Source organism: Delphinapterus leucas, chromosome 2 (assembly GCF_059928025.1).
Source record: "Delphinapterus leucas isolate spDelLeu-1000000601 "Yukka" chromosome 2, BTC_Dleu_Yukka2, whole genome shotgun sequence".
In the NCBI taxonomy this organism is placed as follows: domain Eukaryota; kingdom Metazoa; phylum Chordata; class Mammalia; order Artiodactyla; family Monodontidae; genus Delphinapterus; species Delphinapterus leucas.
Genome location: NC_143130.1, coordinates 9,440,742 through 9,468,230, shown reverse-complemented (window position 1 = coordinate 9,468,230; position 27,489 = coordinate 9,440,742).

Below are 27,489 nucleotides of genomic sequence, written 5' to 3'. Positions count from 1 at the left end.
AATTTTTTTTTAGTTTTTATTAATTTATTTATTTTTGGCTGCGTTGGGTCGAAGTTGCTGCACACGGGCCTTCTCTAGCTGCTCTTTGTTGCAGTGCACGGGCTTCTCGTTGCTGTGGCTTCTCTTGTTGTGGAGCACAGGCTCTAGGCGTGGGGGCTTCAGTAGTTGTGGCACACGGGCTCAGTAGTTGTGGCTCGCGGGCTCTAGAGCACAGGCTTCAGTAGATGTGGTGCACGGGCTTAGTTGCTCCACGGCATGTGGGATCTTTCCGGACCAAGGCTCGAACCCATGTCCCCTGCATTGGCAGGCGGATTCTTAACCACTGCGCCACCAGGGAAGTCCCAGTATTTACATTTTAAATGCATGATACTGTTAGAGCAAAATACGGATGACGGACATTGTTTCCCTCTATCAGCGGCAATGCCATCTCATTGCAAAGGTACCCCTAGGGCCAGCTGCACGGTTTGTGACCTTTGCAGTCACACGGGGCCCTACTTGTAGAGGCCCTCACATTTGGTTTAATGCTCTGCTGTCCCTGTCTGGAAATTCTTAACCATTTTTGAACAGGGAGCACTTCATTTTCATTTGCACTGGGACCTGCAAATCCTGGACTGGTCCTGGGTCTCCCTAACTGTACACTGTTGCTGTAGTTCACTGGCTTACATTTTCCTTCTTCCTCCAAGTGTGTTACATGGTTCTTGTCTGGGTTATGGGGTTTAGCTTGTTTTTACCTTTCTGCATTGCTTCTTCTGTTCCATTTTCACGGTGTTTAGATTATAGCAGACACGAACTTCCTGTGTCTCAGCGCCAGCCATGAATCAGGCTGGGAGCTGGGACCACAGGGCTGTCAGGGGAGCTGCCTGGTTCCAGCTTTAAAATAACAAGTGCTTGACAGCTTAGTTTACATAACTGCAAAATTGTGGCTCTATTCTACGATGCAGTTACATGTGACATAATAACTAGGGACTTAATTTATTTAGGCTTTTTTCCTTGCAATATAATTTCCAATAAATAAATCTCCCGGGGCAGGAAGATATGACATTTCACAATGCTCACATTTTCCTCCCTCAGTTTGGACCTGTGCTCCTTTCTTGGTAGTGAACAAAATGAACACCACACCTCATAATTTTGCTTTTACCCTACTTGCAACAGCTAATGCACAGGTCTTGTGAGGATGTATGGAGTGCTCACGGACTGTGCTAGAACAAGTTACATTTCATTTTTAATGGTTTTTTTTTCTGTTTTTTTTCCAAAGTATTTTTCTACGTATCCAAAGCAGCATGGCCGATGATCTGCCAGAGTGTAATAGAAAGCAGAATTTGTCTTTAAGCCACTAGAACAATGTGCAGAAAATTCGATGTCATTTGTACATGTATGTTTTTCAATTACTTTCAAAATTAAAGTTGAAATGTGTAAATGAAAAGAGAGGAAGGTGAAAGTAAATAGTGAAAAACATCCCTTTCCCTCCGGAGGAAAGAACAGTCATTGTCTTGCTTTTATTTAATATGTATATAAGGACAGAGACATCTCGGGCCAAGCACAATGGATGAGATTGTGCCAAAGAGGAGCTCAATCCCAGCCTTGAAGAGCTGTCTGCCCAGGGCTAGGTCAAGAGTGCATTCAAGGGAAGGAAGTGAGATGAGGAATCTAGAATTCCGTTGTGTGGTGAGTGCCAAGCCACCTGCGGGCGTTGAACAATAGCTTTGGATGGGAAATGTTGGAGAAATTCTTCTGAAGCGTAGAAAAGTGTATGGTAAGACATGAAGGTTAACAATTGTTATGAGTGTGAGTGCCTGTGAACGAGTGGACAAGGGTGAAGTTGCCATTAGTGTTTGACAAGTGCTGATTATTTAGGTAGGAAACGCTCAGGCCACGGAGAGAAGGATGTTGTGGATAACCATTACGATCTTGAGCAGAAACCTAGCCAGACGACTGGTCCCAGTCTGAGTGGCCAATCAGAGAGGACATCAATGAATATATTGAGTCAGAATTTCTCTATCAAGGGGAACGCTGAAGGATTCCGTCTTCTTCTCAGATGATAGCCTTGAAGATTCAATGTGAAATGAGCTGTGCTAGACTGAACAAAATTGTGCTTTCTTGTCTCCACATTTATAACTGTTTAAGTGATATAGTAGATGAAAATATTGGTGGTGGGAAGAGAAATAAAGGCATGTAAGGATGGTTTAAGTTTCGTGTAGCTCCTTCCATGTGTATTTTATTTTCATTGGAGATGCTCATGATCAGGCAGGACAAGATGCCTCATGATGCAGAACAATGTAGGAAGCGAATGGCAGAAAAGAGTACGGGAATAATTTTTGGATGTGTAATTGTCCTTGAAAAACTTTTAAAAGTACTCTAGGAAGAGTAATGAATTCAGCTCTTCAATACAAATGTTGGATACTTGGCAACTCTCTATAGATTCTTATAGAGTCATTCATGTTGACAGTCTCTTCTCTACTGTTTCCAGTCCATGAAATATAACTGATTCTATTCTAGTTATTCTCCTGAGCAAAAAGTAACAGACACCCTCTGCTCACCACTTCACTAGCTCTGCATCTCTTTAAGGCTCTAATTCTTCTCTATTTGATTATCTCTTTTCCATAATGCATAGTATTAGTATATGTAGTTTCTTGGTACACATAAAACAGTAAAAAATGATACAGATAGAATAGCTGTCTTCCACAGTGCATAGTGCCAGTATATGTAGTTCTTGGGTACATAGAAAATAGTAAAAAAAAAAAAAAGATATAGCTAGACTAGAGAGTCCAGAAATAAACTCTCATATGTATGGTCGAATGATTTGCAATGAGGCTGCCAAGACCTACCATTCAATGAAGAAAGAACAGTCTTTTCAGCAAATGGTACTGGGAAAACTGGGTATCTACATACAAAAGAATAAAATTGAATGCTTACCTTACATTATATACAACAATTAGTTCAAAATGGACCAAAGATTCAAACATAAGAACCAAACACTGTAAAACTCTTAGAAGAAATCATAGGGGACAATATCTATGACGTTGGATTTAGAAATAATTTCTTGCATATGACAACAAAAACATAGACAACAAAAGAAAAACTGGGTAAGTGGGACTCCATCAAAATTACACATTTAGGGGTTTCCCTGGTGGCTCAGTTGTTGGGAGTCCGCCTGCCGATGCAGGGGACACGGGTTCGTGCCCCGGTCTGGGAGGATCCCACATGCCGTGGAGCGGCTGGGCCCGTGAGCCATGGCTGCTGGGCCTGCGCGTCCGGAGCCTGTGCTCTGCGACAGGAGAGGCCACAGCAGTGAGGCCCACGTACGGCAAAAAAAAAAATTACGCATTTAGGACATCAAAGGGCACTGCCAACAGGGTGAAAAGACATCCCACAGAATGGGAGAGAATATTTGCAAATCACATATCTGATATGGTGTTAATATCCAGGATATGTAAAGAACTCCTACAGCTCAACAACAGCAAAAAACCGAACAACCCAATTAAAAAATAGCCAAAGATCTGAATAGACATTTCTCCAAAGAAGATATACAAATGATCAATAAGTACATGAAAAGATACTCAACATCACTAGCCAGAAGGGAAATGCAAATCAAAAACACAATGAGATACCACTTCACATCCATAAGAATGGCAATTATAAGTAAAAAATGAGGAATATACAGCGCTGGGGAAGATGTGGAGAAATTGGAACACTTGTGCATTGCTGGTAGGAGTGTTAAGTGATGTAGCCACTGTAGAAAACAGTATGGTACATTGTCAAAAAGTTAAACACAGAATTACTGTGGAATCCAGCAATTCCACTCCTAGGTATATACCCCCAAATATTGAGAAAGCAGGGATTCAAACATACACTTGCACAGCAATGTTCAATGTTCAGCAGCATTATTCACAAAAGCCAAAAGGTGAAAACAACCTGCACGTCTATCCACAGAAGAATGGATAAACAAATGTAGTCTATGTACACAATGGAGTATTTTTCAGCTTTAAAGAGGAATGTAATTTGGCACATGCTACAACCATGGATAAACCTTGAAGACACATGTTAACTGCAATAAGCCAGACACAAAAGAACAAATATTATATGATTCTAGATAATTATATGAAGTATCTAGAATAGGAGAATTTAGAGAGACAAAGTAGAATGGTGGTTGCCAGGGGCTGGAGGGAGGAAGGGATGGAAAGTTATTGTTTAATGAGTTTCAGTTTGGGACAATGAAAATGTTCTGGAGAAGGATAATGGTAATGATCACACAACATTGTGAATGTACTTAATGCCACCAAATTGTACACTTAAAAATGGTCGGGGCTTCCCTGGTGGCGCAGTGGTTGAGGGTCCACCTGCCGGTGTGGGGGGCACGGGTTCGTGCCCCTGTCCGGGAGGATCCCACATGCCGCAGAGTGGCTGGGCCCATGAGCCATGGCCGCTGGGGCTGCGCGTCCGGAGCCTGTGCTCCGCGATGGGAGAGGCCACAGAAGTGAGAGGCCCGCGTACCGCAAAAAAAAAAAAAAAAAAAAAAGTCAAAATTGTATAAAATGGTAAAAAACATAAAAAAGTATAGATGGGAAATTTTCTTGGAGACATATTCTTTTTTCTAGCTTTGGCAGGTAATGCTTATCTACCCACTTTTTATTGTTGTGAGCAGGAAACAGGAGTTGTGTATTGCCCACGAGACTTGCTACCTGCTGTAACCACATTGACTTTATTGACTAACTTACCAATCAATAACCTGCTTTAAAAATAAAGTGAACCCAGTTAAATAATTAATTTGTACATTTAGATATAGCCTGCAGATCTTGACAGCAGTTTTAGAACCAATTAAATCTAAATATCTCCTAAAACTTAACAGTATGTTATTATCTCCTTATCAAAACTGGATTGAAACAGTAAGATCCTAGGCAACGCGCTGGGTAGACACGAAGAAAGTCAAGTGAGACGTATGTACGAAGCTATATGATTTTATGTACGCGCATATCCTATCTCCCCAACCAGATTTTGCGTTCCTGAGTGTATAGAAACACTTGGGATCCCTCACAAAGCTTAGCACAAAGCTTTGGATTATTAACTATTCCTCACTCGTTCATCTCCCCATGATTTACCAAATAATGTTCTGCTTGAGATGTTGGATAAGAGTTAGGGAAACAAAAACGAAAAAACAGAAAACAAAACAAACAACCACCAAAATCTCTTGCTTTACTAGCAGAGACCAACAATTACAGTCCTACTGGTACATTGATGGGGTGAGCAAGGGTGTTAGGGGAAAACCCTGCTCAATCAAGAATATTTGGATAGGGTTTCCCTGGTGGCGCAGTGGTTGGGAATCTGCCTGCCAATGCAGGGGACACGGGTTCGAGCCCTGGTCTGGGAAGAGATCCCACATGCTGCGGAGCAACTAGGCCTGTGAGCCACAACTACTGAGCCTGCGCGTCTGGAGCCTGTGCACCTCGACGGGAGAGGCCGTGACAGTGAGAGGCCCACTCACCGCGATGAAGAGTGGCCCCCGCTCGCCGCAACTGGAGAAAGCCCTCGCACAGAAACGAAGACCCAACACAGCCATAAATAAATAAATTTATTTAAAAATATATATATATATATATTTGGATAAGTGTTTTGGGGGAATGTAATACGCAGAATGTTCTACAGGATCAGCAAGAGTAGCCAGACAAGTGACTTCATGAAACGGAGCCACAGAAGAGTCAAGGTTACCCAGGCCCCCGGGAGAGCCCAGACCCAAATGCTGGAGGTACACCTGCTGCCCCAGATTTCTGCTGTCTACTCATCTCATGAGTCATCCAAAGTGTACTTTGAATCACAGAGATGAAACATGACTTCTGCACACATATTACGCAGAAAAGGTGTTACAAACTTACTTTCAGAAGTCTTTAGTTAAATTTGCCCTTTACCTTTCCTCCCCCGACCTAATTACTTCTTTGGAAATGTTTTCTAGGCCCCACTGTGCCGCCTGGTTACACGTGACCACCAGAGTGGGGGAAGGGAAGGGAAGTCGAGGCAGATGATATGGACGAGCTGACAAGACAGAAGAGTTGTACGTCATTTGTAATTATAATGTTTTTCTTCCCCAGAACTTTCACAACTTAGGCTGTAGTTCTTCTTTACTAATTTTGTTACCAATAAATATTTACTAAATTAGCAAGGTGTCTTCCTCTTCAGAGAGGAAAGACCAGGTCTAACTGTAAATAAATCAGTTTTTGCCTGAACATGAATGAACAGCTTCATTTAACAACACATGAATACATTCACACATTGTTCCATCAAGGCCTTCAATTGTAAATATTAAGTATTATGGCATAAGTTTCTCAGATAAGTAGCTTAAAGCAATTTAAAGTATGAGTGGGCTCTGATGAAAGTTTTAGATAGGCTGTGATGTATTTATACAGGCAAAATGGAGGTGGAATTGACATGTCACTAATTTGAAAAAGGTATTCATTTTGAATGTAAATAGAAATGAACTGATTAAAGTGACATGCCGTATGAACAGAATAAGGACACCAAATATTGACTTTGAGCTCCTGGTATAAAACATAGATTTTTATGCTTTTATTTTTATCCATTTATTCAATATACATGAACTGAATACTATGCTATTGCTGAGGTCACAAATGTGAATGAGATACACCCTGGATTCTGGGGGAGACACTAATACGATGCACATAGTAGAGTATGGGATGAGTGAGATAAACAGAGTACTTAAGACAGGACAAAGATAAGTTGGTAGGTAACGAAAAGGAGTTTTATCCAAGGATGTGACATTTGAGCCAGCTCATGATGTATCTCTAAGAAAGAAGAGAGGGAAAAACCTTGCAGTCAGGGAGAAAGTGGATCTCAGAGTCGCCATTAAAAAATTATAGCAGTTTACAATAAACTGCCTAAATGGTGACGATGCTACTATTCATGATTACGGATAATTTCCTACATGGCCGACACAGCTCAAAGCATTTTATATGTATTATCTTTTTTAGTCCTTACAGTGTGTCTGTGAAATAGATTCTTGAATCAGTTTTCTATTGTGTTCCACCCCCAAACTTGCTGGCTAAAAACAATCACCATTTGTTTAGCTCATGACTCTCTGTGGGTTTGCAATTCAAGCTGGAAACGTTGGGTGATCCTTCGCGTCCCTCAGGCTCCTTCATGAGCCTCTGGTCAGCTGCTGGGTCATTTGGGGGCTGGCTGGTCTGGAATGGCCTCAGCTGTGTTGTCTCGGCTCCGTGTGGTGCCTGGTTTTCAGCGGGGCAGGTTTCTAAGAGAAAGAGTGGGTAAATAAAAGATTCTTGAGGTCTACGTTCAGAGAGGGCACACACGATCATTTCTTCTGCTTGTCTATGGCCTAAAGCAAGTCACAAGGCCAGCCCGACTCAAGGGGACGGAAATTGACTCCACCTCGGGATGGGAAAACTTGTAAAATCACATATCAGTGGCGCACAGGTCCAGGAGGAGTATCGTGACCAAGGTTACAAACAATCTTCCCTAGCACTCTTATGGTTTCCACTTCACAGATGAGGAAATGGAGACATAGCCTAAGAGACTATAAATAGGTGAGACATGACTTATGCATTGAGCTGTCTGATGTCAGAACTTGGACTATGAAATTCGTTAAAAAAATAATATGGACTGGTGGATGGCCAGAGGGACGGGTAAATGGATAGAGGTGTGATAAACCAAATAGTGTATAAAGTGAATTGCAGAACCTAGGTGGCTAGGATCCTCTCTAAAATTCTTTCAACCGTTCTATATATTAGAAATTTTTCATAGTAAAATCTTGGAGAACAAAAACTTAGATTCTGGGGTTTTGAAACTAGGATGTGAAATAAGGCTCTAGGTTTGAATCTAGGCTCTGCTGCTTGCTAGTTGTGTGATCTTGAGAACCTTCCAGAAAGTTCTCAAGTCTCTGTTCCCCAATCTGTAAACTGGGGGAGAGATTGACATCTAATGCTAAAAGTGCAGATTAAATAAGCATTAGCATTCAAATAATATGAATATGTAAAGAGCTTTTCACATTGTGTGGCAGGCATAGCGCTAAGCATTTCACATGAAAACATTTCAATAAAGAATAACTTTCAGGTAAGAACATAAAACACGCTTGGAATCCTTTCAGTTGTTAAAGTTTACTCTCAGAATATCTACAATAAATCTTACCTGTTATATTCCAACCCGATTGAACAGTCATGTATATTTTTACTGAACACTTAGTTATTTGCCCATTGACTTCAGAATGAGAAGCTCTCTTACTTGACTTACACATTATATTTTTTAAAGAAAGAATTAGCAAGATACAGAAAAATTTAGAATGTTAAAAATTTTAAAACAGTGTATTTTTTGAAGAACCACTGTATCCCAAGATGAAAAGATGCTCATCAGAATTTTATTTTAAGCCATTTAATAGAGGCTTAAATAATTCAAATGTAGATATTGAGAAAGTCTTTCACTCAGCCTTTCTAAGGAATGAAGTACCAACACATACCACATCATGGATGACCCTTGAAAACACTATGCTAAGTGAAAGAAGCCAGGCAGGCATAAAAGACCACATATTACCTGATTCTACGGAGACAAAATGTCCAGGATAGGCAACTCTACAGAGACAGAATGTAGACTAGTGGCTGCCTAGGACCAGGAGTGGGAGGAAGGACAGGAGATGAGGTACATAACTAAAGGCATGGAATTTCTTTTTAAGGTATTGAAAATATTCTAAATTTGGCTCTGACGATGGCTCACATAGCTGTGTATATGTGCACATAAAAAAACTCCTCTGAATTGCACAGTTTAATTGTGTGATATGTGACATATTTCAATAAAGCTGTTACAAAAGAAAGTCTTTGACCAGATATATATAGTAGTGAACACTGTAATGTGTAAATGCTCAGTATTTTTTTAGTTCACATGTTTTTCCTCCCAAATATATTCTTACTAATACAGTATTTCTCTGTGAGGCCCACATTTAAAAGTACTATTTTAAAGGAGACCACCTTTTTTCTCTATTTCACTAACATATTTTTCTGTAGATCAATATATTATTCTAACAGCTTATCCATTTAAATTAATCTATAAGATTATTATAAAATTCTAGAAGGTTTCTTGTGAAATACGACATGAATCTGTGCCATTAAAATGGAGCTACAGGAGAGAAAAACAAACATCCAGGTAAAAGGGTGATTCAAAATGACTTCCTTTTCAAATTAAAATAGGCCCTCCCAAACATAATAATTTTAAATATAAAAAGTAATTCACAGTATTTTCATGTATAAACCTATCAGTGCTGTTAGCTGACAATATATTCTTACAATTGAAAGTAAAATAAACCTAAAATTTCGTTTCTTTGCTTTTCCATATCATAATACAAAAATATTTATTTTGACAAAGATAAACAAGGAAACTGAGAACGGAGAAAATCTGGAGCAAAGATAAAACAAAATAGGATTAAATTATTCCTCAATAAAGAGACTAGAAATGTAGATATCAAGGAGAGAATGAAGATTTCTGCAAAATTCATCAGCATTAACTGGATCTACAAATATCACAGGATCAGTACCCCAGACGGTCCGCTTGGCCTCCACTCTTCCCCCTGGTAAAGCTTTTCCAAGTTTGCTGAGTGATGTCAATGCAAAGTTTTCCCAAACTTCCTGGAAGTTTTACAAGCAATTCACTGGAGATACAAAAAATATCTGGGGCTTTAGCCAACAGCATTCCTCTGTGAATACTGGCTCTCAATTTGCTTTTTATTTTTCTTAATTAGGGTTATGCAATCTTAAAGATTTACAGTTAAGGAGACAAGCAAAATATAAAATTTAAAGAAGAAGTAACAAATATGAAAATGATCATTCCTTTTAACCCTACTGTGGACAGGATTTTTTTATTCTTATGTAGAAACAGGCTGTTTGTTTCTACATGAGCATCCTTTTAATTAGCTCTCAGATTAAATCTTAGTGGAGCTTATTAAATGAATGTTTTAATTTAATGGGTTAGTGGGGGGAAGTGTAATTAACGACATTTAAGCAAAAGGGCATAAGTCCTGAACTGGGTGTGAAAAAGGCAAAAGAAAAAATCATGTCTTATTTCTCTCCAAAATTCAATTTTTTTATCACCAGTGTTTTATTCATTGGTTTTCCTTTTTTCGTCCTCGAATTCCATTGTCTGGGCATGTCTCAGTGTGAGTACTAAATATGAGATCAACTAGGCATTTGCTGCACCTCAGACAAAATCTTATTCTGGGTTATTAGACAGTGTCTGATGGTACCAACTTTTCTCACGGGTTTAGCAAGCACAGTCTCTGGGAGAGGCTTTTTTGGGGGAAAGATTGGCCAGGAAAAATGCGTGTCCTTCTTGACAGCCCTTCCAGGTTGGATGTCCCTGAACGTATATGGGGTGGTGTCCCTTTAAGCACAAGGAAAGGGCAGGTCCCGCTGTTATCCTTGACCCTCTGACAAAATAGTCAGGCGCTGTTTGTAAAAGAGCCAAGTAATTAAAAGTATCCCAGGGTTATGGTGAAATAGGGCAAGTAAAACACACTCCTGGATACCAGCTCTCTTTCAGGACCAGCTCTTTTGTATTTTCTCTCTATTTTGTTTTCTTCTTTATTTCAATTTTTCATGGCACAGTTTCCCCTCTCTGACATTGTTCTTCTCTGTCAGTTGGCAAAATGATAAGCTCCATTATTACTGCTTCTCTAGCTGGAGGCCTGGAGCTATTTGCTTCCAATCCTCAAGTCACCCCAAATTCCTGAGCTGTATTTTTTTTCCCTCTCAATTTCAGGAGAAATTATTAAATAGAATAGGAAAGGGTATAGGAATAGAGTGATTCAGTTACACAGGGAACTGATGAGACATTTCTCACCATTCCATGTGTTTTCCTTTATGATGATGTTTCTAGCAGAAAGGGAGGCTTGGGGTGCTCTCCCTGGCTTCCTCCAGGTTGACCATAGATCCCGCTTAACCCAAAACCATCTGGGTATATGCATGTTGTGATGGTTTAATGATTAATCGTTTGTCTCTCCACACTCAAAAGTGTCCTGAATTAGACGATAGTGGTCGCCCTAGCTATCTCTCCTGTTGAACTGTTGGGTGACTTCCCCATAAATAGAGAAATTAGTTCTAATTTAGTTTAGAGAGTTCACAAGCCATTCTCTAGTTAGTCACCTTTGCTTCTGTTAGGAAATAACTATTTGTACCATTAGACTTTGAGATCGAAACAATTTGTTCCTATTCAGACACTCCCCATATCTCTAAATGGTAGTATTTGGGAGCAGTAGAATACATGGGCTTTGTGTCATGTAGTGTGGGTTTGATTCTGTTATGCCACTCAATAACCTTGGGCAACTCATCTAACGTCTCTGAGCCTAAATTTCCTTTTGTGTCATATGTACCTAAAAATGATTTCCACTCTGGATTATCATGAAGATTAAATAATAGATGGTTATAGTTGTGCAATTATTGTAATCCATATATCCATCCATCATCCATCCATCCATCCACCCATCCAGATGTTTTATCCTTCTATAGATTATTTAAGCACCATGCCTAACACTACAATTCAAAGTGATTTAAAATAATAAGAATGTATTATGTTGCTTAGACAGAGCTCTAAATTTAAATAATGCGTGGTTAATTTATTTCTTAAGTTGATTTCATCCTAAGGCAGGTTCCTCAGGATTGCAACCTGGCTGTAGCAGTTCCAGGCATCACATTCACTCTAACATCCAGAGACAGAAGAAAGCTCTACCTCTATCTTGTGTCTCTATCCTATGTCCTTGTGAGGAAACTTTACCCAGAAGCTCCACATCACATTTCCTCTCCCTCCTTGGCCCGAATTATATTGCATGCCAGTGTACTTGTCTATTACTGGTAAGGAAAACGGTAACCTCAAGATGAGTTGGCCAAGGGACTTCCCTGGTGGTCCAGTGGTTAAGACTTTGCCTTCCAATGCAGGGGGTGTGGGTTTGATCCCTGGTTGGGGAGCTAAGATCCCACATACCTCGTGGCCATAAAACCAAAACATAAAACAGAAGCAATATTGTAACAAATTCAATAAAGACTTTAAAATTGATCCACATCAAAAAAAAAAAAACAACTTAAAAAAAAAAAAAGATGAGTTGGCCAAGACGCCCCTTCCTGGTTGGAGAGAGTCTGATTAAATCAGGGAGTCTGATTAAATCAGGGACCTGTGTGCCTGCAGGAGGATGTGCATGTGCCTGGGATGAATATAGCCCGGGCATCTGGGTATCTGAATTCCAGCCAAGGATGTGACATCAGATTTCTTTGTGAACTTGAGAAAGTCGTTTTCCCACCCAGTCTTCCATTTATCTCTGTGTAAAGTGTGGTGTTGACTTCCTAGTAGTAGAAGGTCTCTTCAGCTATTAACATTGTGCTTGGGCTACTCAAAAACTACAGTCCTAAACTCACACGGACACCCTTCCTATTTTATAATCTATTTCAGTTTCCCACACAATTTTTAGATACTGATGAACTGATAAGGGTACTAGAATAAGAGTTAGAAGACCTGGTTTCAAGCCCAGATTCACTGAATAATGCTGTGACTGCAATTCATTAATGAAAAACCTCTTGGTAAAGCTGTAAAGAGCTGTACAAATCCAGATGATGGTTAGACTGCATTTGACAAACTGGTATGATTAAAAAACACACTTTCTTTTTCTACAATTCTGGGTCCCTTTCGGAATTAGTTTGCCTAACTAGCTTGGGGATGGTACAGCACTCAGGACTGTACCTTGAACTTGTTTCCACATCTGCTTTTTGCTCCTCCTGGAATGGGGGTGTTAGAGAGACAGAAAAGGGGAGTTTTGCTTAATTAATCCACTCTTCCCAACATGTTCACTTTTACAAATGATTTTCATATACCAAGTTTAACCTTAGAACACGAAGATGTTTGCATGACTCATATAAAGTTATCAGATCAACAGTAGTAGTGACAACCTGCTGTTGCCCAGTACCACGCTTTTTTAATTGAAATATAGTTGATTTACAATGTTGTGTTGATTACTGCTGTACAGCGAAGTGATTCAGTTATACATGTATATACATTCTTTTTGTAATATTCTTTTCCATTATGGTTTATCATAGGATATTGAATCTAGTTCTCTGTGCTATACAGTAGGACCTTGCTGTTTATCCATCCTACATATATAATAGTTTACATTTACTAACCCCAACGTCCCATTCCATCCCTCCCCAAACCCCCTCCCCCTTGGCAACCACCGGTCTGTTCTCCATGTCCGTACCACGCTCTTTCTATCACTCTTTGTCCTTTAACATCCAGGTTGAGACGTGGCCTTTAGGAAGTGACCACCCAGACTCCACTTTTCCCTGGAAGACGTGCTGTGGCAAGTGTGAGGGTGTGGTTGCTTCTTTCCAGCAACATAAGAGTGAAGGGCGAGGGGCAAGGAGTGTGATGCTGTGTAGCGCCACGCGCCTCCCTAGTGGAATTCTGTTGAGTGAGGAGGCCGCATGTCCAGGAGATGCACATTGTAGGCTGAACACTGAGGGACCAGCGCACTGACTGAGTCAAAGTGCTTTGTGTCTCGGAAGCTCAGCTTCCTCATGGAAAAAAATTGTGTGTGTGCATGCATGCGTGTGTGTGTGTGTGTGTGTGTGTGTGTGTGTGTGTGTGTATGCATGTTAAGGGTTGATAGGGCTTGGGGTGGAATGTGAAAAATAAGTAGATCTCCAGCCTCTTCCCAGAGCTAGCGTTCTAACATTCCAGGTTCTTAAAGAGCCACCCTGCAAAGGGCGAGCAGATTCAGGGAGAATTGCATTGTGAAGAATTACAGTTTCAGGATGTTGTGGACCAAATGACAATTAGAGTGAAGGACACGCGCTCAGAGAGCTGATAACTGCGACCAGTGGGGCACCATGTGGCAGTGCTATGGGTGATGGGGCAGCTGCCGAGAGCGGCGCCAGCGGCAGGGAGGCTCCAAGGGGTCCACATGCCCACCGAGGATGCTCTGGATGTCACTGACAGGAGCCACCTTCAGGGCTGTACCTGGGACTGTCACAGAGGACAGAAGGTTGAGTTCCTGCCAGGAAACGGACTCGGCATGAGCCTTCCCTATCTGTTGTCTTTCTAAAAAGTGCCGGATTTTTCTTTATGCTTCATCTTCTTTTCTTCTGATTTTGAATGTCTGAAACCATCTTAATAAAGGATCACATTTCACCTTTTTTTTTTTTCTATCCAGGTGGGTGAGGGTCTTGAAAAATAAATCTTGTTAAAAAATTAAACCATATGTATTTATTCAGGAAGCTCCCTGAGAAGGTCAACAAGTGGCACTGAGTTCTCAGCTGTCACAGTCTTTGTTATCAGCCTCGTCATTTGTTTTTTTTATCCTCTTTCCCGTCTTCTGGTCATTTTTCTGCTCATTAGCTACTTGAGCTTAGGGTGAACAAGAAATGAGATGGAATTTTAAACCTGTCAAATTGAAGTCTGGTTAACAGCCTTGTGGAGGTATAATGGGCAGAGAGGAAGGAATAAATTCTATTATCTGGTAGGAATAGTAGCTGCAATAGAAAAATTAGTCTTAACTTACTTTTCTTTCCCTGACGTTGGTAACTGATCATGGCACAGTCTCCAGTATCACCTAGGGGTGAATCCAACTCTTCAAAATATAGGTTCAAAGAATTATAGATACCAGAGCCCCAAGAGGGCATACCTATCAACCACACCTCTCAATTTATAGATAAGGAAACTATGATCTGAAGATATAAAGAGACTTACTTTTAGGTTTAGAACCGTTGCCATTTATGGAAGGCTAGTGAGGTTTGAGGTCACAGTCCAAAACCCCAGTGTGACAGCCCTTCCACCATGCTACCTTGAATTGCCAAGGGTCAAAGTGTTTGTGACAAAAAAGACCCAACTGGAGCACATTTATTAAAGACCACTGAAAGCAAATTTGTTGTTAAGGCTTTTGTAAGTTATCATTCCCCTCAGGGTACCAAGGGTATCTTTAATCTCTGTATTTCCAAGGCCAACCATAGCTCTGATGTGGAGTAGGTTCTCATTAACTATTTGGTTAATGAAATGAGTATTTTATGTTGTGTTCAGTTAAAGATTTTAAAACTATGTATCAAGTTTTCATAAATAAGTACCCGTAGAATTAGAAATATTCATATTTTTAGGATCCAAAAGAGTCAAGTTGTGATTGTCCTTTTTCATGATGCGATTTTATTGTCATGTATGAGGCTATGTCCTTGGTCCTTCCAAGTTATCACGGAAGCAGCAAGACTGCTCAATACATGACAAACGTTGTTAATAGAGTTTCCTTTTCATTCTTTTATTTTTATATCTAATACTGAGAAGGTAATTATTGAGCCAATAACAGCCCATGACCCTCCCAACAAGTTTTTCTTTGGATTATGTCACCATCGTGATTTTAGTATTTAACTGACATTACAACTCAGTGAAACAGTAACCTGGATTTTTTGACATCATTCTGTAAGAGCATCTCGGTGAGCTATAAATTGCACAGACTTTAAATCAAAACATAACTGGCTTCAAATGTTTGCTCTGTCACACACTGACTGTGTGGCCTGGAACAATGGAGCTTAGAACCATCCTTGCCCAAGTCAAGAACAGAGGGTTCTTATGAGGATTAGATTTAAAAATCATATGAAGTCTTAGAAACATCCCATGAGGCACGCTGCCTGGCACATAGCAAATGCCTAATCAATGTCTGATGGATAAATAAGTGGTGCTCAATAAATGCTCTTCTTAAAGTTCTTGAAGTGGGAGCCATTTGGCTGTAAGCAGAACTTGCCAGATAAAGTACCATCTTTCCCTTTTTTCTCTCTGCCTCTGCCGAGGTGGAGGAGTGATCTCTCCCCTGTCAGAGAGGTTAGGGGAGAAGACAAATGGGAAAGACATTCTCCGTTTAGCCCTCAGCCTATTCGCGCTGGGCTGGGTGAAAATGCAGCACGGCTTCTGGGGGGTTTGCTCTTTTGTTGGACCCTGGGGGGAAGAGATGAGTTTTACATCTGTTGCTGGCTGTGTAACATTCAGCTAAAGACGTGCCTCTCCGCTGGAAGACGCTCAGGCATCCTGGCTGTCGGTCAAACAGCTCTTCCTCTGTATGCTCGGGTTCGCCCCGGAGACTCCCATCTGAGATGTTGGCTATTGCAGCTGTGAGAGTGAAAGCAGGTGATAGAAGAAGCAGAATGCAGAAACTGAAGCCCTCACATCCCCAATTGCACGATAAACCCTCACAACCCTAACTGCACAATAAAATAGGGAAGGCTGGGCTTAGGAGACGTAGCATGTCACTCCTCGGGGTTTGGCGGGGTCCCTCACCAGCCGGGCAGCACCAGGCCCAGAAGGGCCCAGCCACTGGTCTAGGCTTCAGGGAAAAAACAGGCAACAACAATGCCCTGGTCACTCCCCCAAAGCCTCTGAGGGTTTCTTAATAGGGATCTCTTGGGCTTTGAGTCGAATGTAGTCACAGTGGTTGACCGTCTAATCTGCCTTTCAGAAAGAGTACCCTGCACATCACGGAGGGAAGACGATGGAAGGCCCCTGAATCCAAATCCAAAGGCTCACATAACAGGGTTTTCAGTGGGTTCCCAGATCTGAGGCATGAGCCTGCCGGGGGGCGGACGGCAGCGAGGTAAGTCGAGGAAGCAGCGCCTCCTGTTGTATAAATCCCAGCACCTGCAGAAGGGATCCTGCTCCAGGGAGAAAGGACGATGTGGAGTTCTCAGCTGGCAGTCAGGTATTTGGCCTTCTGTGGAACTGCCCCACTGACGCTGACCGCTCCAGCGTTCCCAGTGTGCAGCAGTGGGATTAGAAATCCTTCTCCTAGCCAAGATTGCTTCCAACAGCTGGACTCAGAGCCCTCTCCCCGCCTCCCACCTCTGTTCCATTTCTTGCTGGAGACCATCTGAAAGGGGAGTTTAAAATGACTAAATGTCTTTTGGGTAAAGAGCTTTGACTTTTCCAGACTGAACTGCCAAAGATCTTCAGGAAATTAAAGAAAGAAAGAAAAAGTGAGATGCTCTGTCTGGTGAATGGCATTTCTCGAATTTGGTGGCTGTCGGGTGATTAGGCTAGAGCTGCTGGTAATTCTGAAGTGTTACTTGTTTGCCTTGGCACACGGAGTTAGAATGCTGACCAGTGCAGTGAAAACGGGGTGACAGGATAAGGGCAATGAGAGGAAGCAACTCCATTGTGAGATAGCTGGGCTCTGAAAATCGGAGAGTCCGTTTCCCCAGAGGAGGGAAACAGGAATATTACCTCATTGCAAAACAGTCACTAAAATATAATTGAGTGCTGCACGGATGACAGAAGCTCACAGCTAGCAATGTCCAACTTCATTTTCAGTGAAAGTTAAAAGCAAAATCAATACACTGATGAAAAGCAATAATACAAATTAGAGAACAATGCAGAAAACTTTTCTGGGAGGGTTTAGAAGCAAGCAAGCAAGCAAGAAAGAAAGAAGGAAGGAAAGAAGGAAAGAAAGAAAGAAAGAAAGAAAGAAAGAAAGAAAGAAAGAAAGAAAGAAGGAAGGAAGGAAGGAAGGAAGGAAAGAAAGAAAGAAAGAAAGAAGAAAGGGAGGAAGGAAGGGAGGAAGGAAGGGAGGAAGGAAGAAGGAATGCTTACCATGCTCTTCAGATCCTGTTCTTGGAAAAATGCAGCTGGACGGGGACTTGTTAAACAGAGGGTCTTCTTGGAGACACAGCAGAGGATGTGGGATGCTCATGAACTGGAAACTTCTGGCCCAAAGATGCACACGCCTGTCAATCTGTATTAAACTAGAACAATGCGGAAGCAGCATTAGTTCAGCTCATCCACACCAGCACTTCACACCTTTTCAAATGTATGTCAAAAAAAAAGGTTAAAAATATTTTTAAGTAAATACATATTAAGCACATATGAAGCTCAGAGGTAACTTCCCTGGATTTTGTTGTAGGACGTGAGTGGATTGACAAAGTAATTATTCTAGTAATTATTCTCTATAATTATAGAGGATCAGCTAATTTGAGGCTATTCTATGCATCATTTTCCATGATCCTGCTCTATATTGTTTGACTCAATAGATCGTCATTTAAATTCACTGAATGATGAAATACCATTTTACTTATAGGTTTATCAAATTCTGCAATGTGGCCAGCTCAGTGCTGGAGGAAAGGCAGTCCTTATCTTACAGGTGGCTGGAGAAGGAATTATTGTACATGCAATATGTAATGAATGTAGCTTGTGGGAGAAGGTACTAGGGCACTAACTTGGCAGTGGGAAGGGCACCCCATAGGAAGCAGCCTTTGTGCTGTACCTTGGAGGCTGAGGCAGAGTGAGAGTGGAAGGACACAGCTCCAGCAGAGGGACAGAGCTTACAGACAGACACGTCAGACCCAAACATCAATGCAGGTGATGGGCAGACATCACTGGGTTTTGTGGTGAATATCTATGATCAGACTTAAGCATTATTTGGCAATGTGCTCCTTGAACTTTAAATTACTTGAGGGGGTCTTGTTAAAATGCATTTTCTGATTCATCAGGTCTTGGGTAGGGCCTGCGATTCTGCATTTCTAAGGAGCACCCAAGAGATTTTGCTCATCTGAGGAGGACACTTAGAGTACAGATAACCCAAAACAGCTCCTGCTAAAATATTTAGAAAATCTACATAAACTATTAAATTAAAATTTAAAAATTCTTTTAAATGTGTGGCTAAGTCCCCAAGAAAAATAAACAAAAATCCTCATGGGCCATGAGATAGCGAGCCTGGAAAGTATAAAATAGAGAATAACAAGCCAAGGCAAAAGCAACCACTTTGGCAAGATTTGCTAGTCATTGGGACCTAGGAGACATCCAGAGCAGGAGACAGGGCCTTGGACCCCCTGGGTTGAATTCATATCCTTGCACAAAGCCAGGACCTCTGAAGGCTTAAACATCTGTCAAACTGTGCACTGGAAAAATTCTCCCAGGGACACAAGGGAAAACGGAAGAAGCTCATCCTATTCTATGTAGTAAGTGGAGTTAAAAAAAAAAAAACTTCTGGGACTTCCCTGGTGGCACAGTGGTTAAGAATCCACCTGCCAATGCAGGCGACACGGGTTTGAGCCCTGGTCTGGGAAGATCCCACATGACGCGGAGCAGCTAAGCCCGTGCGCCACAACTACTGAGCCCACGTGCCACAACTACTGAAGCCCACGCACCTAGAGCTCATGCTCTGCAACAAGAGAAGCCACTGCAATGAGAAGCCTGCGCACTGCAACGAAGAGTAGCCCCACTTGCCACAACTAGGGAAAGCCCGCGTGCAGCAACAAAGACCCAACACAGCCAAAAATAAATAAATAAATTAATTAATTAAAAAAAAAAAAAAGCTTTTGCTGAGAGTTTGGAGTTATTGCCTTTGCTTCCTATGGCTGTGGTTTCCAATTTATATACCCCTCACTCTCTTGGAGGCCCAAAGCTGAGAGATAATTAAACATGGTTCTAGGTCAGGGATTGATCTCAGGTGCCCTCTGCCTGCAGCGGCTTGAAGCAGGATTTCAGTTCCGGACCAGAGATTGAGGTCAGGCCACAGCAGTGAGAGCACTGAATCCTCTCAGAGCAGTGAGAGACCAGTGGCCAGTGACAAGGCCCTGACCCGTCAGCTTGTAGAAATGAATTTCCACATAGAGACAGAAAGTAGGGAAGCAAGTAAAGTGTTTATTAGGAGGAAAAAGAGTACATGTGGATAGATACACAGGTGGGCTCAGAGACAGAGTCGTGGCCGCATGGTAGCTTGAATCACTTATGTGGGGCATTTCTTCTGGGTTTCCTTTGGCCAATCATTTTGCTTTGCCTGGTTCTGAGTCCGTATTTGGTATATCTCAGGGTCCTCCCTTGTGTGCACGCGCATCTCTTAGCCAAGATGGATTCTAGCAAAGAGACCTATGGGTAGGTTGATAGCACTTACTATGGGGTGATGTCCCCTCTCTTTTGACCTCTGAGGAGCCTTTCTGCTTATGTGTAGTCGGGAAGGTCTCCTTGACCTTGAGAATGAGATATGTGATCTCTATCTTTTATCTGGATAGGGCTCACCTCTTCTCTCGCTCCTGCTAGTTTGGAGTATCTGTCCACAGAGGACAATTCCAGCTGTTCCACCTGGGGCCCATTTGTCTCCTGCCTCATGATAACCCCTGAAGGCAAGAGTAAGCCTTACTTCCTCAGGTTGGGTTGAAGGAGAATTCCACAGACAAAATGCCACTGAAGATGAACTTACAATGGGAAAGGTATGAAAACTACGAATGGGTGATATACCATGAGAAAACACAGTAAACAGCAGCATTGTCTTCCAAGAACTTCAAACAATAAAGCTCTTTGAAGCTACAAAATAAACATGTTTAAAATGATTAAAGATATCAAAGAAAGGATAGGCATATAAGATCAACCATAAGGATATCTGAAGTGTCTTATCTGCTGTTCCTATAAAGTAAGGCCCCAAAAAGCAGATAAGGAAAGTCACTGCCCCTGGGCAGCCCTGAACATCTCTTGGTACAGAGATGTACCTTATCCCAATTTGTTCTGCCGGCACTTAAGATCTGAGTCCTGGTTGCAGAGTGAAAACAAATTGATGTTTTCCCCCATTGAAGTGAGTTTCACTCAAGTTTCCAGAAAGATGTATTAGATAGGCAATTATTTTTGATTTTTAAAAAGCTAAATATATTAGAAACATTTTGCTTATTGTTGTTTCCTAGGGAATCAAAACAGTTCAGTAAGATTACAACTTCTGGTAAAAAGGTGTTTATCATCTTCATAAAAAAAAAGAAAAAATCTTGGATACATGAATGTTAGCAAAATAAAACTCAGCAGGTCCGATTTGCACATATATATTTAACCACTCAATGCCATCTTCAATATTTTTTCAGTCCTTCCTTTCGTCGTCTTTGTGCCTTTGTTGCCTTTTTGGTTTCTAACGTGGTAGAATTTTATGCGTACCTCTACGAGGGCATTGAAATCTGTTGGCAAACTTAGGCCTACGAGCCAAATCCAGGTCACCTCATGTTTTTTATGGCCTATAAGCTAAGGACGTTTTTTACATTTTTTAATGGTCAAAACCAATCAAAAGCATTCTATTTCAAGGAACGCGAAAATTATATGAAATTCAAATTTCAGCATCCATAAATAAAATGTTATTGGAATACAGCTCATTCATTTCCAGCAGAATTGAGCAGTTTGAACAGAGACTCTGAGCCTGAAATATTTACTAGCTGGCTCTTTACAGGAAAAGTTTGCTGACCTTTGATTGTTGCCTTTCATCTTCTTTTCTCTCCTACAAGTGGTTAAAAACAAAAAACTTAGCACTGATTTGCAAAATAATTTGCTTTCTTTACTATACACAAAAACTGGTTTGCAGAATGTGGTGTACTGGCATGCTGACAGCAGAGCTTGCAAAGGGCAAGAGAGTAATGCTGGTTAATATTTAGCATATTAAAGAGAGATGGTGTCTAAGCCTATGGGACCCTCATGTTATGTTATTTTACAAAACATTCTATCCATCTCCGTTAAAAATATGAAGTTGGTGCTATTTGGTTACCTGATTTAAAATACAGCATGTAATTGAAAGAACTAATACTATACATTTTTGAAAATATTCCATAATTCACATTTCCTATGCATTCAACCTGGGCATTCCTCCTAACAATGAGTATGAATTAATTATGCTTTGCTATATTGGTTTTACATGGTTTTCTGCCTTCTTCTCTAAATATAGGCAAATCATTTTTATTCATTAGTGTTCTGAAGAAAGAAATTTTAAAAATTAATTACACCAAAAGTTACTATGAGGTTTCAATTTATATAATCCTTAATTAACTATGTATGGATTATTCCCTGTGTGCTGGAGGGAAAAAAAAAAAAAACACTGAGAAGACAGAAGACAGGGTTTCAGTCCTTGAGAATTAAAACCTTTGTTAATGACAGGAAAAAATTACATTAAAGACACAAAGGTGAAACAAACTATCAGAGAAAACACAAAAAGGATGCCAGTTGTCTGAGTTGACCAGTGTAGACCCTCTTCCTTGTTTATACAATATGGTCACCATGGAAAAGATTTTACAAGTTGCTTGACTTAGATAAAAATTTAAATTAGTGTCAGCTTTAGAAATATTGATTAGATATCTCACAGAAATGTAATTTAATTATGGTGGGCTTCATAGCCAAGCATTTGCTGTCAAAAGACTTGACCGGCTCACCCCATTTGTGTCAAGAGAAGCGTTGTTTCCATAGGTGAGCATTCCATGTTTCAACACAGGTTTGGTTGGAGTATGTTAGGAGTATCAACATTTTTGAGTAATTCTCAATTGAAAAGAAGCTTTCTAAATTCTCATACTTCTCAGGGAACTACTCAGTTATTAATAAACACTCACTCCAAGGTTTGCATCAAGCACAGAAACAAGCACACTTTTTTATAAATAACTTTATCGAAATATTAGAACAACACAATCTGTTTTCTGATATTTTAAAAGTTACTCATGCTTTCAGTTCTAATCTCCCAAGATACCCAACCCCAATAAAACAATAACTTTGGACTTCTGCTTCCTGAGGCTTTTTACAGATTTGCACTGGCAGTCACCTCTGCTGAGTTCATTCCTTGGGCACTATTTTATTTTATGGAGCACAATCATAGCCCTGTTTGTTCTGCACCAGAGATTTGACAGTCTGTGGACTATGTCTGCTGTTCTTTTGTAACACAGTAAGATATATTGTAAGCCTCTGGGTGAAAGTTATTAGGTTAGTGCCAGAGCTTATGTGTTTGCCTGTGCTGAGAATAAGATAGGAAAAAAACTCGGCTTTGAATGCTTTTGCTTAGTATTTCTGTTTTGTCTACGAATGAATCAGATTTGTATTATGCAATGTTTCAAGGGGAGAACCCTTTATTTTCCCACAGAGTTTAGAGTGCTAATTTTGCCACTCAAACGTGCTTTCACTCTTGAGGGAGCATCTATTGGATTGAGTCTACAAGTCAGGATGGGCAAAAGATTCTATTGATTTTGAATGACCACCCATGTGGAGCAATTTACGTCTCTGGTTATTTGCTGTGTGGTGGAATGAAGAAACCTCTTGACAAGACAGTGGCATAAATTCTGGTGAGGAATTAGCCATCTCGATGGAAGGTGCTTGTTCCACATAATGTAATTATGTAGTCTAGAAGGGGTTCTGCCTCAATAAGACTCATAAGGCTACCCCGCATTTTTATGTGAATTATAATGTCATACCATCTTGATTTCTTTTTCTTTGTCTTTCCTTTTCTTTTTAAGTCTATAACTTCAATATTCATTTTATCTTTTTTTTTTTTTTTTTGCAGTACGCGGGCCTCTCACTGTCGTGGTCTCTCCCGTTGCGGAGCACAGGCTCCGGACGCGCAGGCTCAGTGGCCATGGCTCATGGGCCCAGCCGCTCCACGGCATGTGGGATCTTCCCGGACCGGGGCACAAACCCGTGTCCCCTGCATCGGCAGGCGGACTCTCAATCACTGCGCCACCAGGGAAGCCCCCTCATTTTATCTTTTTAGTTTCATTTTTCTTATCCCCTTTTTTTCTACATTTATTTTTTCCTCTTGGCTTTGTTTGGATTTATCCATTTTTTGTTTTCTTAATTTTTAAAAAAATTTTTGGCCACACTGCAAGGCTTGTGGGATCTTAGTTCCCCGACCAGGGATCAAACCTTCACCCTCAGCAGTGAAAGTGCAGAGTCCTAACCACTGGACCACCAGGGAATTCCCTAACATTTTTTTCTGATTCTATTTTTCCACTATTATTTGTAAGATATCATTTCGTTTAAATTCTTTTGATCATTGCCATTGAAACTGTAAGATGCATACTTTAAAATGTGTAAAATCAATCAGAATCTTTACTCTCCCTTAAACAATAAAAGGACCTTAAGATATGTTACTTCCAGCCACCATCCCCTTTCTACTTTAATCCAATAATGTTATTCAGACTTAAACTCTATAGAGATCTTTTTTAAACCTAACCAACTAAATATTATTATAATTGAGTTGTATAGTCAGCATTTGTTTATTCTAACTCACATTTTAGATAATTTAATTTATTCACAATTCCTTCTAGAATCCAAGGGTTTCCTTTTGGGGCCATTTTTGTTCTTTATGATTATCCCTTACATATTCTCTTAGTGAGGGGATGTAGGTGATTTTTGGAGTTTTCAAAGGGTCCCCAGTAAGTTGCACACTTTTTCCTTGCTATGTTCTGACAGTTGAGAAAGAAATATTGGGTAAATATAAAGAACACAATATTTCCTTGACTGTAAGAGATGCTGTATAATGGTGGGCAAAGGTGATATTCTTGGTGGAGTTGAACAGATGATTGCCTTCTGTGGGCAACCTGCTCCCAAGTAGTAAGAGGTATTAACTCCGTAAAGCTGTTTCTTTTGAATTTCCCTGAATTTTCTTTATTAAAGGGACAGAAGGAGGTCTAGAGTTACACTAATTTAGATCCCTTTGGAGGGCGCTATCATGAGTGAGTGATGTATCACAAGTGAGCAAATAGTGTTTCCCATTAATAATAATAAACTCTGTTTAGTTTATGTTAATCTCCTTTCAGTTTTGAACGATTGTGTTTTGAGAGTGCAGCTCTAGATTGACAGTTATTTTTTCTTAGTATGTGGAAGATATTTTACCACTCTCTTTAATCTTTTATTACTGCTGTCGAAAGTAGGTTATTAATTTTTTTTTAGTTCACTGTAAGTAAACTGTGTTTTTCCTCTGGATCCTTTTACATTTTTCCTTTTGTCTTTCATGGTTTGTACTTAGACTAAAATATTCTGAATGTGTCCTTCCTATTTATCCTGCTTTTAATATTTTGAACATTTTAATGGAGAATACCTGTCTTTCTTAAATTCTGGATAGGTTTCAGCCATTATCCATTCAAATATTGTTTATTCATCATTCATCACCACACAAAGCTCCATTTTTCTTTAATGCTCCTTCATGTTTTCTACACCCTTTTCCATTTTATGTTAATTTGATGCAGTTTTTCTGGTTTTTAACTTCTTATTCATTAAGCCTCTCTTCAACTGTATCTAATCAGCTAATTAATGATTTTATTGGGTTTTAAATTTCACTGTGTCTGTATGTATATATATATATGTAATGCATATATATGTGATATATGTGTATATATACACATATACATATATATAATTTCTAGGCATTCTATTTGTTTTGATGTTTCCAGTATTTGTGATATTTTGATAGCCTTTTTTCATGAATCTTCAGTTTGAGCAGGACCCAGTGGGGATATCTCATCTCTCTTTCACCTAACATTGGCTAGATGAACTCAACTAAGGCAGTAGTATCTACTTTTTTTCTGGCTGTAGATTTTTCTTCACATAGATGTCTCCATAGAGCCACTTGACTTCCTCAGATCATTATGTCTGAGTTCCAAGAAAGAGTATGCCAAGATATAGAAAAGTGGAAGCTCCCAGTTGCCTCAAGCCTGGCCCAGAAACTGGCACACTGTCACCTCCACTGGTACTGCATTGTTCAAGCAAATCTGAGCCCAACTTCTAGGAGAGGACTTTGACCCCACTTCTCAATGAAAGGAAAGTCAAAGAACTTTGGGACACGTTTCACACTTCCACAGGTGCACTGACATCACATGATGTAGTAGTATCACGTGACATGATATTATTCATTTTAGACTTTGAAAAATCAGAGAAATACAGAATAAAGAAATATCTTTTTAGAATTTTAAAATGGACAATTAGAATTGCTAAAAACAGCACTGTTTTTCTGGCATAATGGTCCTGGAGGTTCACTTTGGGCTACGTATATAAAGATTGATGTACATAATTCTACGTAGCTTCATCTTTGCCAGAGTTCCTCTCCCCCTTTTGTCTTCATGTGATACAGTCCACTGTTCTTAAACATAACAAGCGTTTATACATTTGTCATAAAAATATACTACTTTCATTTTATCAGGAACATGACAGCATTCCTAGGAACTCAGTGAATGTTTCTGATTCATTGGAGAAACAGCACAGACAGTACAATATGACCTTTCTAGAAGGAGATCCATTGTTGAATGAATGGAAAATAACAATAAATCCAATTTGACAGTAGAGCTCATTTTTTGTCATGAAATACTTAAAAATTTTTCTGGAGACTTGCCACTAGAACTGTTTGATATTTAAGAGTACTATTAAAAATTTTAGAGCTACAGTTTCTCCCAGGCATCCATTTTAAGGTCTTAAGAATGAATGGTTTTATGTCCAGATAATATTTTCTAATTCCATTCTAGCCTGTCTTCTTTTACAATAGAGTCTCTTGAGTTGGGAGTTTGAGAGCTAAATTTCATCTTGGGCTTCATGTTTTTACTAGATTTAAAGATGGCTTTGCAGTTGTCCTGCTGACAGGGCTTCAGAGACACAATTATAAAAAGGCAGTCAGTTGGTTGGTTACACGATCAGGGAAAGCAAAACAGGGCTTTGGTGCAATTTAAAGCTGAGCATCCTGAAAAGAGCTTTCTAGAAATGACTCATAAATAATCTCCAAGAGGGCTCCAGTCAAATGATGACAAAAATCTTTTAAGTCCCAAATATGTGCAAATGAATCCCAATTTGGCTTTGAATTATGTTTTTCCTTTTATTTGATTCATTTTGAAGGTCAGCATAGTGTCATCATTGTTTCTTTCAGAAGTAGCAAATACATCTAAACTTGGACATATGGAATTATTGGGCTTCTGGTGGACGAATTAATCCCCCCAAAGTTTGAAAACTTAAAAGCCAAACTTCTGGCATATTTTCAGCTAGACTCTGAGGCATCAGACTAAGTGGATCTTAATTCCACTGCATGGATATAAATCTAATAGAGAGGCTATTTATGCATATTATAAATTATTGGTGAACAGTGTATGAAATGCAGTCTGAATTATCCATTGAAAATCCACATCCAGGTATTCAGGATGAAGTACTATGAGTTGTTATGTATTCACTGCCTAAGCGCTCTTTTTCCATGGGAAAAGAAACATACATTTTCCATATGTGGATCTAACCAGGTAGAAAATTATTTTGCAGACACACTGACAGATGAGGAAGTTTCCCCCACGCACAATGACGCCTCTGTTCAAGCATTGCTGTGAGTTGCATTTAGCCTTTTTCACTCTAGTCCTCTTCCCTAATTCTTTGCTAATCTAATATCTCAAACTGATCATATTCAAGATAAGACTAGTCTCCCCCATTTCTCAACCTCTCACTCAGGTTAGAACACTCAGAGACGGGCTTTGAGTCCTCTTCCTTTCTCTCCTCTCACCTATGCAACCCCTTTGCCTCCTAAGTGTTTTAAAGTCAGTCATTCAGTATCGACTTCTTCTGCGACTGATGGAGTACAGCCTGTTCTCGTCTTGTGCTTGGACCAATGCAATAGGCTTCTTGTATGTCTCCTGGCTTCCAGATTCTCCTTAGTTTTTTAGTATATCCTTGCCACTGGGGTTAGGCTGTTAGCTTTTAAAAATACAAATCTAATTGTGTCACATGTTCATT